The 14125-nt window shown below is 43.4% G+C and overlaps 1 long non-coding RNA gene across 1 annotated transcript; it reads left to right on the top strand.

Annotated features, from left to right (window-relative positions):
* Positions 1 to 5239: 5239 nt before the first annotated feature.
* On the top strand, positions 5240 to 8338 carry LOC106579631 (uncharacterized). Its single transcript, XR_001322696.3, has 4 exons — positions 5240 to 5490; positions 7459 to 7537; positions 7639 to 7768; positions 7957 to 8338. It is a non-coding gene; the product is annotated as an uncharacterized LOC106579631 (long non-coding RNA).
* The last annotated feature ends 5787 nt before the right edge of the window (positions 8339 to 14125 follow it).

A 14125-nucleotide genomic window follows, 5' to 3' on the forward strand; every position in this document is an offset into this window, starting at 1 on the left:
CCTACATACTTACATACTTCTGTTGTTCCCTACATACTTATGTTGTTCCCTACATACTTATGTTGTTCTCTACATACTTCTGTTGTTCCCTACCTACTTCTGTTGTTCCCTACATACTTACATACTTCTGTTGTTCCCTACATACTTACATACTTATGTTGTTCTCTACATACTTATGTTGTTCTCTACATACTTCTGTTGTTCCCTACCTACTTCTGTTATCCCTTCCATACTTCCATACTTCTGTTATTCCTTACATACTTCTGTTTTTGTTTCTTCTCAGGACAGGAAGCAAAGATTAATAACATTTTATATTAACCCCTCCTCACTAGGAGGGACCAAATCTTTTCAGCATTTCCAATCCTGTGAGCTAATTTGACAGCTCATGGGATGATGCAGATTCCACTTCAGAGAGACAGGTACCCTAGGGCTAGCCAGCTGGATTGTGGATGCTTACAGATTTGGCTCTCCCTTCCTGCTGGGTGTCATCTGTCTCCTTGGTCTCGCGGTGGATAATTTTGTGTCCTCCTGACATCATGTGCCTGAGCAGTCTGTGCCTGGCAGGGCTTGTCTGTCCAGGTTGGCCATCAAACCCAGCCAGCATGCATCTAATCTGACGAGGCACCTCTCCAAATACAACCGCCCCCCGGGCGCCCCCTCTGCCCAACGTCGAAAATCACGGCCCCACAAAAAACTTCCCATCCTTCAGGACCGCGCGCGGCCCCCGCTCCTCCGACGACATGGTAAAGGGGGAGAAGAGGGGGTGCAGGGTTTCAGAGGGAAGAGGGGGGACTTATTTCGCTTACACAAAGAAAATGTCCCCACTTTCTCTCCCGTGGCTGTCACTTTGATTGCCACCGTGGTGCGGGAGGGTCTGCCTCAACAGGTTTGGGCCTCTCCCTGCCTGTTGCCGGCAGTTGACTTGGACACCGCGCCATTCGGATGAGGCAATCCTTTGGTTGGATTATCGTTACAGCGGACGTCCCTGTGGGAGAAGTGACAGCACAGCGGCCCGCTAATCTCGGGGACAGCACCAAACCGGGGCCCGCTGAGAACGCTAATCGTAAACGACACAATCGTTCCACTCCAAGGAGAGGCAGTTTACATATCGCAAGATGTGGCTGACAAGGTTGCTTGGCGGAGAAAAATATTTTTTCCCAAAAAGCACATGATGACTACATATGTTGATTTTCAGGCTGAGCTACGTGTCTGCCGCTGCTTCTTGCTGCTTCCTTCCACCGCTCGGCCCCTTACTTCCTCGGCCCTGGGAGGATGTGACAGCAGGGCAGCGTCATGCTCCGCCGTGCCTCGTGATGTGCCACTATTACCGGGGCTCTAGTTATTTCCTGGGGCCTCTTTCTCTCTCTCTCTCTCTCTGGCAGAGTTGTGGTGCGCAGCTCAGGAGCAGCCTCCAGGATAGAGTGGCACCAGGACGACTGACCTGTTCAGTGCCCAGGGAGCTGCAGTGAGCTGGCTGACTGGCTGAGGAAGAGAGGGGAAGAGGGGGGCAGGTGGGTGTACGGAAGGAGGGGCCCCCGCCTAGGGGCCTAGGCAGTGAGTAATCCACCCCCTCCGCCCCCCACCTGTTTAGAGCCACAGTCAGTGGCGCTCAGCATGCTGTGAACGCCAAGCACCATGGTCCCTCTGGCCTTCTCCAAGGGCCCAGAGATCATGACCAGAGCCAGAGAGAGAAAGAGAGGAGGAGTGAGAGAGAGAGAGAGAGAGAGAGCAATGTAATGCAACATAATTAAACCCATTGGGTAATGTGAGCAGCACCGTCGTTAGGGGCTGTGTGGAGGGGGAGAAAAAAAGAGCTGTGTTTTCTAAGCCGTCACCACGCTAACAGGCCCGATGGGTATGTTTTGTAAACCACTCGTACAGACCTCCCACAGAACACTCACCGTTTGTCTAAGGACTCAATGCTCCAGGACCACAGCCAAGTTACTGCAGTCTGAGCAAGTGAAGAGCAAGCCTGTGGTTTCACATGCTATGTGTGGAGGTCTATGAGAACAAAGCTATATGCTATGGAGGGAAATACTTAAGCAATAAGGCATGAGGGTGTGTGGTATATGGCCAATATACCACGGTTTGTGGATGTTCTTAAGCATGACACAAGGCGGAGTGCCTGGATACAGCCCTTAGCCGTGGTATATTGGCCATATAACGCAAACCCCCGAGGTGCCTTATTGCTATTATAAACTGGTTACCAACATAATTAGAGCAGCAAAAATATGTTTCATCATTCCCGTGGTGTATGGCGGTCAGCCAATCAGCATTCAGGGCTCGAACCCGGTTTATAAAGAGAAATAAATGACATGTACCTGTAACCTGTAGTTAATTTAATTAAGGTATAGTTAAATATGACTACACATTTGTAATTATATATGAATTTCTTATAAAACATTTAATGTTAAGCACATTGTTAAAGTATTGAATATTTTTCTCACCTTTTATTCAGAAATATTGTAGATGTTATTTATTCTGTAAATATTTCAGGAAACTTTTTTTTTTTTAATTTAACTTTCTTTAAAAAAAAACTATTTGAAAACACTACACTTTGTGTTATTTGGCCTTGAAAAGCTATTCTATTTCAGAACGGGTGTGCAACGAAGAGATCACCACTGTTGCTGTATTTACTTAATAGACCTGTGAGACATATGAGTCTAAACACATGACATGGCTCATGCAAGGGACTATCCCATGCAAACCTAACTGGAACCTGGGAACACAACCCTGGCAGATAATAATGGGCAAAGAGTGCCATCGTTGTTATGGCGATGTTGGCTTCGTTCTCCAACTACTTTAACGTCTACTCCTTTTCTGCAATGGATATACAGGAGAATCATTCAATGACAGGGCATTCAGTTTGTGTCGTTTTTTGTGTGGCTTTAGTTCAGTTTGCAGTCCTCACTCCCAATATATAGGCCACATTTCTTTAGGTGTAATTAATTCACTCTCAAATATAAGAAAAAAATGACATCCTATTCATCCTTTTACATAAAGTCAATGAAAATAGAATGTACACTAATTAAAAAAATATATTTCATTACAAATGTACCAGTGAAAAATAAGGTATATATAATTCAACAACTGTAAATTAATAATGTGGGTCTATGCTTTATTGAGCAAATTGGCATTGGCAGTTTTTATATATATATATTTCATGGCTGTTGATGTGTAATTACATTTTTACCATCACAACAATAATGTTATACTCTTAAATTCTCTAATTCTGCAAGTGTACTACAATGTATCTATAATACAATACATTACAATACAGCCTATTATGCATAAGTATTTTTAGTCTTTAACAAAATATTATTTGCCTGCCCAGCTGCACATCAAGGGAATATTGGTTATGTCATTGTCATACTGTGTAGTGTGTACATGTTGTTTTGTCATTATTTCATGTTCATCTGACCTTGTATGTCGGCAATCCATTTAAAAGCACACCTACTTATTATCACAAACGTCAAAGTTGACTAAACACACTCTTTTTCCAATGGGCCCTGGAGCGCTCTGCGATGGCAGTTAATCAATTGCCACAATAACTGCTCATGACTGCAATATCTAGTAGCCTCAGATCAAAATCAATGGTGTGGATAGGCTAACAACTATTTAGCTAGGACGGGAATTAGTGCATTTCTGAAGGCTTTCTTTTATGTGGAAGTGACAATTGTGAGTAAATGCGGCCACTTCTTTTAGAACAAATGTTTGAAGTCTGAACATGCAACACTAGCCCCCAAACAACCACGTCCTTAATGTGGTCTTGCCAGGAGTCCTTGTCTCTAAATATGCCTACACTGAGAGGAGGTGATATATTTACATTTAGATTTAGATAGTAAATTACTTTACTAAGCAGTGTCTCATTAACCAGATTGGCAATTATAATACTGGACCTTGTTTCCACCTAGTGGCAAATTATGTGAACAGACTTTTTCTTCAGTAAAACAAGTCTTCCTATCCTCGCCAGAATTAGCATTACATCAAGTGATACTCTCAAACTTCTTCTCTGTATATTATATCTGCATGACTTTTGAAGAATGAGCCCACTAAATCATCTAGGCTATTGGTACGTCTGTACACGTACTGCACTTTGTACTTATCTTTGGCTCATTCATCCCCCTTCCTCTCCCCTGTAACTATTCCTCAGGTCGTTGCTGTAAATGAGAATGTGTTCTGTCAACTTACCTGGTAAAAATAATGGTTAAAAAAAATCAAACTTGGTAGTCTTGCTAGGATGCAGTGGCCACCAATATTGTGCTTCATTTACTGATTGAATGTACTATTGCACAAAAACAAGGAGATGGGAAGTGTAGTGTATAATATCACTTTTAAAGTCATATTCAGATATCTACTATTTCCTGCTATGGCCGACATTGTACACACAGCATAATGTTTCAATTATAAATCCATGACAGGTACACACAATAAGATATCACATGATGAAATCCCTCAAAATGATGGCCAATCCTTCTAATTACCACTGTCGTCAGCCTGAATGGGGTGCGGGAATTTTATAGATGTAAATGGACTATCACTCTGTTATGAGACACTTCAATTCATTGTATTATAGGCTATGCAGAGGTGACTCATCAGCCTCATCCTCAGTGTTAGACTTTATGTGGCTGTGGGGAACTCACTGATAAAGCCACACCATAGAACAAGACTGACATCTGCAGTCCTAACTCATGCAAGACCTCCTGTCCTCCATCACTATCATTGAGATTTACACCCTGAAATAAATGTCATTTTGTCAATAACAATACAGAGATGTTTAAATGCCTTATCATACACAGACACACACAGAGAGAGGGGGATTTGCACATTATTATAACACTGTACGTAGCCATAATATGACATTTGAAATGTCTTTATTATTTTGGAACTTCTGTGAGTTTAATGTTGACTGTTAATTTTATTGTTTATTTCACTTTTGTTTATTATCTATTTCACTTGCTATGGCAATGTTAGCATATGTTTCCCATGCCAATAAAGCCCTTTGAATTGAATTGAGAGAGAGATTAAATACTAAACCATTGAAGATGGAAATGTGCTGATAAATGTCTAGGCTACACCCATAGTATACATTCACAAAAGTGATGATTGATGCTGGGGAACTGTACCTACTGGTACCTTAGAATTTGCATTGGTAGGCCTCTAAGTGTGCTCCCCGTTTTGGGAGGTTTGGTTTGAGCCAAGACCTCGTACCCGGAAGTAGTGTGAATATTTACATCAGCTGACTTCAAATCAACTGACTACTATTACAGTTTAGGTTTTTGTTAGAATAACCAAAAATATATGCACATTTACGTATGATAACTTGCATGTAAATAGCTACTAAGCATGTATCTATTCTGTAGCTAGGCTATAGTGAAAAGAGGTTGCTAAAGCCAGCTAGCTTACTCAATTCTAAACAAAGTAACGTTATTTCACGTGTTGTCGGGATTTGTGTTTTTTAACGCGTGACTATGGACAAGCTAACCATAGGTGAGTTCATTATTATGTTGCAGTTACCATAAATCGCATTTAACTTAGCTAGCTAAGCAACTCGAGAGAGTCATATGTTGCAGAATGTACGCATACTGCCATTCTCTTAGCCTGGGTGCCAGTCTGTTTAGCTAGCTAACATTTCACTCAATATATGTACAACATTTCAGCAACGTACAGTAGTGAGTGCATCCTTTTCATACTGGCCCCTCGTGGGAATCGAACCCACAACCCAGGCGTTGCAAGCACCATGTTCTACCAACTGAGCCAAATGGACTATCACTCTACCAAATATTTTATTTGTATGTTTAAGACAGGAGTGGCAAGGATTGGAATGATAGCCTAACGGACTGGTACCAAGACTAGTTGCCTCTAATGTCAAGTCGCGTCAATTCGAATCTGGTATTAGGATATAAACAAACCATGCAACTTAGTTTTGCAATGATTATTTAATTCATCTTTAAGTAAATAGAATGATAGTACAAATGGAAAATATGATGTTCGTATATACGGTCTCTCCCTGTAACACCACGCAGGGCAAAACAGCGAAGAGAGCGACACATCCTTTGTTCATCCTTAAATACTCTGACAGAGATAGTTCCCGCTCATTGCTGGCCTGTCAGAGTGAGGATGAGCGTGGTTTAAACTTACTCACCCTATCGTTGGCATGCAGGCTGGTCCTAGCCTCGTGACGCACTTCCTGTTGCCAGGTGTAGTTCTTGTCTTCAGCAGTTGACTTATCAATAGTTTATATACTTAATATTGTAGCATAGCTTCTCCGTTATATTATATAAGCTATGCAAACAAATAGCCAGTTAAACCCTAACACTAACCTGGTCCCAGATCTGTTAGGCAGCCTCTAACCTGGTCCCAGATCTGTTAGATAGCCTCTAACCTGGTCCCAGATCTGTTTGGCAGCCTCTAACCTGGTCCCAGATCTGTTAGGCAGCCTCTAACCTGGTCCCAGATCTGTTAGGCAGCCTCTAACCTGGTCCCAGATCTGTTAGGCAGCCTCTAACCTGGTCCCAGATCTGTTAGGCAGCCTCTAACCTGGTCCCAGATCTGTTTGGCAGCCTCTAACCTGGTTTCCAGATCTGTTTGGCAGACTCTAACCTGGTCCCAGATCTGTTTAGCAGCCTCTAACCTGGTCCCAGATCTTTTAGGCAGCCTCTAACCTGGTCCCAGATCTGTTAGGTAGCCTCTAACCTGGTCCCAGATCTGTTAGGCAGCCTATAACCTGGTTTCCAGATCTGTTTGGCAGCCTCTAACGTGGTCGCAGATCTGTACGAACCTGATCCCAGATCTGTTTGGCAGCCTCTAACCTGGTCCCAGATCTGTTAGGCAGCCTCTAACGTGGTCCCAGATCTGTTAGGCAGCCTCTAACGTGGTCACAGATCTGTTAGGTAGCCTCTAACCTGGTCCCAGATCTGTTAAGTAGCCTCTAACCTGGTTACAGATCTGTTTGGCAGTCTCTAACGTGGTAGCAGATCTGTTAAGTAGTCTCTAACCTGCTCCCAGATCAGTTTGGCAGCCTCTAACGTGGTCCCAGATCTGTTTGGCAGCCTCACCGTGTCCTTGTGTGGTTTCCTTTTTTTCTCAATTCAGGAGCTAAATTGAAATGTAATTCTAATTTGACTGTCAATGACACATATGTGGAACATTTTACATTATCTCCTCTAAGGTGGGGACACAATTCATTGAGTTTAAATGGAATTGACCACAGTGTTGACTGCTAGCCCTAGTCCTCCTACAATAGAAAATAAAGTTGTTTCTTTTCAATATATCTGACACAGAGGAGGCTGGTAGGAGGAGCTATAGGAGGTTTCCATATGTTTGAAACCATTCCATTTATTCCGTACCAGCCATTACAATGAGCCCGTCCTCCTATAGCGCCCCCCACCAGCCTCCACTGATCTGACATGATCAATTACTCAACATGACATGTTGATGGTTTGTGTCTCCCATTAGATGTTGGTGATATTCAGTCCAGGCTAATAGACCATAGGCCTGTCGTACAAGGGGAGATCTGCTATTTTGTGAATTTGAGGTAAGTATTTCAGCTTGCACCATAATATGTGATTTGACCAATTGATTAATTGTAATTTGATCTTTGCTAACATACACGTTATTGTGATTTTTATTTTTAAGGAAAAACGTGGATTCAGAGAGAGCCGTTTCCGGGACAACCTGAACAAAATGGTGGTGGAGACCAACGAGCAGTCGTTGCCCAAATGTTCAGAGCACATGCATAAGCACCTCTGTGAGGCTCTCACACGATGTAAGCCCCTTCCTGACCTAGCCAGTGTATATTTCAATTGCTAACCATTGCAGTTGTAATATGGACTGATTGAATGCTATCGTAGTGTTCTCCAAATTACTTGACTGCGTTGTATTATTTCAATGTGCCTTTACTGATTAGGCTGGAAAGGAGTTGAATGTAACATTGTTCATTGTGTTTTTCTACAGTGGAGGATGGGAATCACATGTCACAGAGGATCCAGCAGAGGGAGCAAGAGGCAGACCAAGTAAAGACACAGGCTCTCTTCAAAGCCCATGAATTACCAATAGTGATTTAACCATTCACAGGCATGGATTGTGACAATAGACCAGGGCCCAGTTTCCCGTTATCGATGGAACTTAGGCTTACGAGTGTATGAACAATGGATCGTACAACAACCGAAGAAGTCGCTCCCGTTTCCCAAAACACCAAACAGGGAGAACTTTCACTAAGTCTGTCGTTGGAGCAGGTGTCATTACGGGTAGGATCCAAAGAAAGCCAGCGCTGCTCACAGATCAGCTTGGTCCGTTCAAATCTTACCTTAAAATTATAATTATTCCACAATACTGACGAAGGATCAGCTGCTGCTCCTGGAGAGCTATTAACACCTATAGGCTATGGCTGCAAATATTAAGGTGGCTTATTAACCTAATGCCCAGCCTACACATCATTGTTCACAGGTTGTTACACATCATGAAATATATTTAGGCAAAAATTACAAACAGAAGCCTATAATTAGTCAAATAGAACTCAATTGATTGAACAAGAAATAGATTTCAATATGATTGAAATGTGTAGGCTTATGTAGTCTATACTGTATTTACCTTTTATTACAGTCATCTGGGTTTTCATTTGAAGCATATTTTTTATCCTTCGCTTGTCTGTACCATACAAAGACTTTGGTAACTTTGTAGTCAACTTCGTTCTGAATTTATAGGCATTTACAGAGAGACAGATAAACATCTTGAGTCTGTGTTTAACAGAGATCTTCTATGTGTAAAGTTATGTGGAAGGGCAAAAAAGCACCTAACGATGCACTTAGCTGTTCTAAGAGTGGTCTGAGGCAGTTAGTAAATAAAGATCGTTTTCAAGTGCAACTTTAGTTATAATGTTTTTTTGGAAACAACTCGGGGATTTACCAATGCTCCTACAAAGGTTCTAACGATGAACTTGGTTTTAAGATGCTTTCGGGAAACCGGGCCCAGGGACGGATCATTTGGCACTAAACAGGAGATAGATGTTTGAAACAAAGTACCACCCAAATCTCCAACAAGAGTGTTTTCATTTCCAATTTCATTTTTGTCTAGTTCAGATTTTTTTTGGTCTTCGAGCCTGACCCAGATCCTTGCGTGTTGTGCACCTTAGAGCACCCAATTGCAGGTGACCATAGACAGACAGAAGGAGGACTGGGACAAGTGTCTAAAGGACCAGCAGCGGTTGAAGGAGGAGGTGGACAAGGAGCATATCAAGGCCGTCGGACACCTCAGCATCATGTACAGCAACATGAAGAAGGATCTGGCCAAATTCTCCCACTTTAGATCCTCAGTGTGTCTGTCTGGCTGTCTGCTTGAAATTAAGTTGTTGAATTTGATTGATGCGGTACTTAGTCGTTGGCACTAACAGAGGACTTCTGAGGACGAAAGTCAACAGTTTCCAGATCACAAATGACAAAGTGTGATTAACAACGTGGCATTTTCACAGCCCTTCAAAATCACAATTTTCTGGCCTAAGCACATGGAATATGTATGTCAAGTTCTGGAAAAATGTCATTTTTAAACCATAAATTACATGATTGTTCCTTGGCTGCTAAACTTATTTTTTAATGGAATTATGCTCGGAGGTGTTGATAGATGTGTGTTTTCTATGGTAGGGCAGATTTTCAAACCGTCAAACAATTTTGGCAACAGGGATCTTGATCCAGGAGGGGATTGAATGTCTCCGCTGTAACCAAGAAACTTGATCTTGACATCTGGCCACTTAGCTAGCCAGGTTATTATTATTATATATATCATTTTTTTTAACCTTTATTTAACAAGCCAAGTCAGTTAAGAACAAATTCTTATTTACAATGACGGCCTAAGTTAACAAACCAAATGCATAGCTGGAGCCCTGAGTTGGATATAATTTGACACATCTTAGATTTCTTATAGTTATAATTCACTTATAGATATAAACAGCGGCGTAGCACGCACCCCTCCCCCCCAAAAAGTTTGAACAGTATTGAAAGTCATACCATTGGTATTTTGAAATACCCCAGTATATGGTATCAACGGTATATCGCCCAAACCTAGTGTTTGCCTCCAACTGAATAAGAAAATAAACTGGATTTTGCAACTAATTTAGATATTTGAAGCTTCAGGCGAGTGAAAATGTTGAATGTCAGAAGTGCTATTCAAAGCTAGGTTGTCAACGGCACAGGTCAACATCTCAAACTTTACTCACTGAGCAGTTTCCCCAACTAGGCGTGTCTCATCAACTCTTCAGATTAGGGTACAGTGAACCTTTGACTTCAAGTACAACTAGCAACCTCTCAAAATAAGTCAATCAGTAATGGTTTTACTGAAGCAAGCTCAAGCTGTCAGAAATGAACATTATTTAGTGGTGTTTTCCTGGGCCTCTTATGTACCTATTTAAATGGAGAGGTATACTTGTAGCGCTGTATGAAGTGTTTTGTTTAAAGACAATATTTGCACTGGGCAATAGCATGCTGTTTAGACTGATGGATGGATGGGCACACTGACACATTCCTGACCTGCTGGGAACAGGATTAATCTTGGCAGAAAGTGACAGAACAAATATTTGAAATGGCTCTCATGAACACAGAATGTGGGCACGGACGCCTTAAATAAGACTTCATTGTTGCGTGGGGGGATGCAGACCTCATCAATCAGTATAAGTAAAATAAAGCATTGCTAAACTCTGCATGACTCAAGTGTGGTTTTTTTTCTCTCTCGACTCGAATGTATACAACGTAGTTCAGCAATGCCTTTGAACCGAGGCCCAGTATCCAATTTCAGTGGAGGTTGAGGCGCAGTCTTTCTAATTTTTGTTCGTGGTGACCCCTTTCCCTTCTGCCTGCGATGGCGGCTGCTGTCCGGTTATCCTGGGTCACGCTCTGTGAGTGACTGACATCAGGGCAGGGGCGGTGTGTCATCAACAGACATCAGAGAGGGCACGACTGTGCCAGCAGATGTTGTGGAGGTATAGTAATGTAGCCAGGGGAGCCCTGACGGCCCAGCCAGCTAGAGCCAGACAGGGCATCACCACTTAACGAGGAGTGACAATCCGGAAACGCAGCTCACCTCCGCCAATCTTTCCTCTGGAGAAAAACTGCCTGGGTATATTCCGAAAGGTCAACAATAAAGTCAGTGTTAGCTATTCATGAGAAAGTACTGTAAGCCCTTTGCCCCTATTAAGTCCTCTGGTGTGGTGAGAATCTGGTGCACCCCTAACGTAAGTCTGGAGGATGTCACACTGTACTGTACATACCAGATGTCTACTCAAGGGAAGCCTGGCCTGCGGCGGTTCTTACTCAAAGTACCTCTGGAGCGTGGGCGTCCCGTCTTTTGCCAGATACACTCACCGTTCCGGGAAGTAGAGTGTGGAGCAGGTTGGACACCGAATGACCCCGGCGTTATTGTCCCTCCGGCCCACCGCCACGTGCCTCAGGAACCAGGGCTTGTTATTCATCTCCTATGTTTACGAAGTCATTGTGTTCTTCCTGTTATGGAAAGAGAGTGGCGATCCCAGTCGACGAGCTGGCGGCCAACATAAATTGTTGGGGGGGGGGGGGGGGGTTGGGTGACTATGGAAACACAGATTAGAAAATGTCTGATCACAGCCTGCCTCCATTTCTCTGAAACAAAAGAGGGGCCACATCCATTGGAATGGCGTTGATGGTGTGTGTTTCAGGATGGGTTTGGAGGTTGCACAAAGGTGGAGTAGAAAGAGATTCCCTAACCTCTGATATCACAGCCTGTGCTTTCTTATTGAATATACCTAATATAACCCAGGTGCATTGAGATAGTTTCTTCTTTGATCGCCTCCACTCATTCTGAAGTGGAGAACAAAGAATGGAGCGCTGTAGCCCGCTCTACTTGTCCCAACTCCCAGCGTTCTGACACATTTCAGAACCAATAAACCCTCACTGAACTGCTGCTTCTGAAAGCCTGACAGGGGCCCTTGGCAGTACTCCCCCCCCCCCCCCCCTCATGCACTTTTCAACTTTGTCAATGAGAGTTCACTCTCCTTAGCGAGGGGGCTGAAAAGGAAAACTATTTTAAAAGTCAGCAATGGAACAATGTGAGGTGGAGGGTATTCATTACAACAGCTCCTGAGATGTAGCTTATGTACGTGGAGGGTATTCATTACAACAGCTCCTGAGATGTAGCTTATGTACGTGGAGGGTATTCATTACAACAGCTCCTGAGATGTAGCTTCTGTACGTTGAGGGTATTCACTACAACAGCTCCTGAGATGTAGCTTCTGTACGTGGAGGGTATTCATTACAACAGCTCCTGAGATGTAGCTTCTGTACGTTGAGGGTATTCACTACAACAGCTCCTGAGATGTAGCTTCTGTACGTTGAGGGTATTCATTACAACAGCTCCTGAGATGTAGCTTCTGTACGTGGAGGGTATTCATTACAACAGCTCCTGACATGTAGCTTCTGTACGTTGAGGGCATTCATTACAACAGCTCCTGAGATGTAGCTTCTGTACGTGGAGGGTATTCATTACAACAGCTCCTGAGATGTAGCTTCTGTACGTGGAGGGTATTCATTACAACAGCTCCTGAGATGTAGCTTCTGTACGTGGAGGGTATTCATTACAACAGCTCCTGAGATGTAGCTTCTGTATGTGGAGGACATTCATTACAACAGCTCCTGAGATGTAGCTTCTGTACGTGGAGGGTATTCACTACAACAGCTCCTGACATGTAGCTTCTGTACATGGAGGCTATTCATTACAACAGCTCCTGAGATGTAGTTTCTGTACGTTGAGGGTATTCACTACAACAGCTCCTGAGATGTAGCTTCTGTACGTCCGCTCTCCTCCATTGTATCATATAATAGGCCTCTCACTCAATTACTGTGGGGTCCAAATGAAAACGGCAATGAACAATTGGGTGTGCATCTAAGTTAATAACCTAGTATTACAACACCACAGGAAGCCGGTGGATGGGTCCTGTGGGGATGCTGATGCACATGGTAATATGAATTCTTTGGCAGTGGCAAACGATCACCCTGAGAATTACTAAGTGGCGAGAATAAGGTCTGAGGGCTTACTTTTTGGTCATTTAGCAGACTCTCTTATCCAGTGTGACTTACAGTTAGTGCATTCATCTTATAATATGTGGTTGTCCCACCTAGATATCACAGTCATAGTAAGTATATTTTCCCTCAATAAAGTAGTTATCAGCAAAGTCAGAGCTAGAAGACGTGGGGGGGAGTATATTGCGAGTGTCAGTTCACAAATGGCTTTTAACATTTTTGGGGTGTGAGGGATTATTTAAGATACTCTTTGAAGAGGTAGGATTTCAGATGTTTTGGGAAGATGGGCAGGGACTCTGCTGCCTAGTTTCAGGGGGAAGCTGGTTCTACCATTGAGGTGCTAGAACAGAGAAGAGCTTGGACTGGGCTGTGCGGGAGCTGCCCTCCCATAGGGGTAGGAAGGTCAAGAGACCAGAGGTGGCAGAATGAAGTGCTCGGGTTGGGGTGTAGGGTTTGAACATAACCTGAAGATAGAGAGGGGCAGTTCCTCTTGCTTCTCTGTAGGCAAGTACTGTGGCCTTGAAGTGGATGTGAGCTTCGACTGGAAGCCAGTGGAGTGTGCCGAGAAGTGGGGTGACATGGGAAAACTTGGGAAGGTTGAACACCAGGCGGGCTGCAGCATTCTGGATAAGTTGCAGGGTCGTACTCTACGGATGTAGTAGAACTTTGACAACTCCAACACCATGGAGTTGTCAACCGTGATGGAGAGGTCTTGGAGCAGGCAGGCATTCCTAAGGGAGGAAGAGCAGCTCCGTCTTGTCGAGGTTGAGCTTGAGGTGGTGGACTAACATATCAGCTGAGACATCTGCCATGCACGCAGAGATGTGTGTCAGAAGGGGGAAGGAAAAAAGTAGTTGAGTGTCATCCGTATTAAGAAATGTATATTTTTCTGAGGGGAAGTATGGTTATCCTCAGACACTGCCTGTTTAAAAAATGAGAACGAGGTGGCATATAAAAGCAGTTAGACAGGGATTCAAATGGAATTCTCTCACTCACACTTCACCTGGAAAATACCCAATAGGGCACCCATTTTGCCATGTAGTGTTTTTGGTCGGATCGCGCTACTAGTCCTGCCAAATCCAATA

This window comes from Salmo salar, chromosome 19 (assembly GCF_965601325.2).
Source record: "Salmo salar chromosome 19, fSalSal1, whole genome shotgun sequence".
Lineage (NCBI taxonomy): Eukaryota > Metazoa > Chordata > Actinopteri > Salmoniformes > Salmonidae > Salmo > Salmo salar.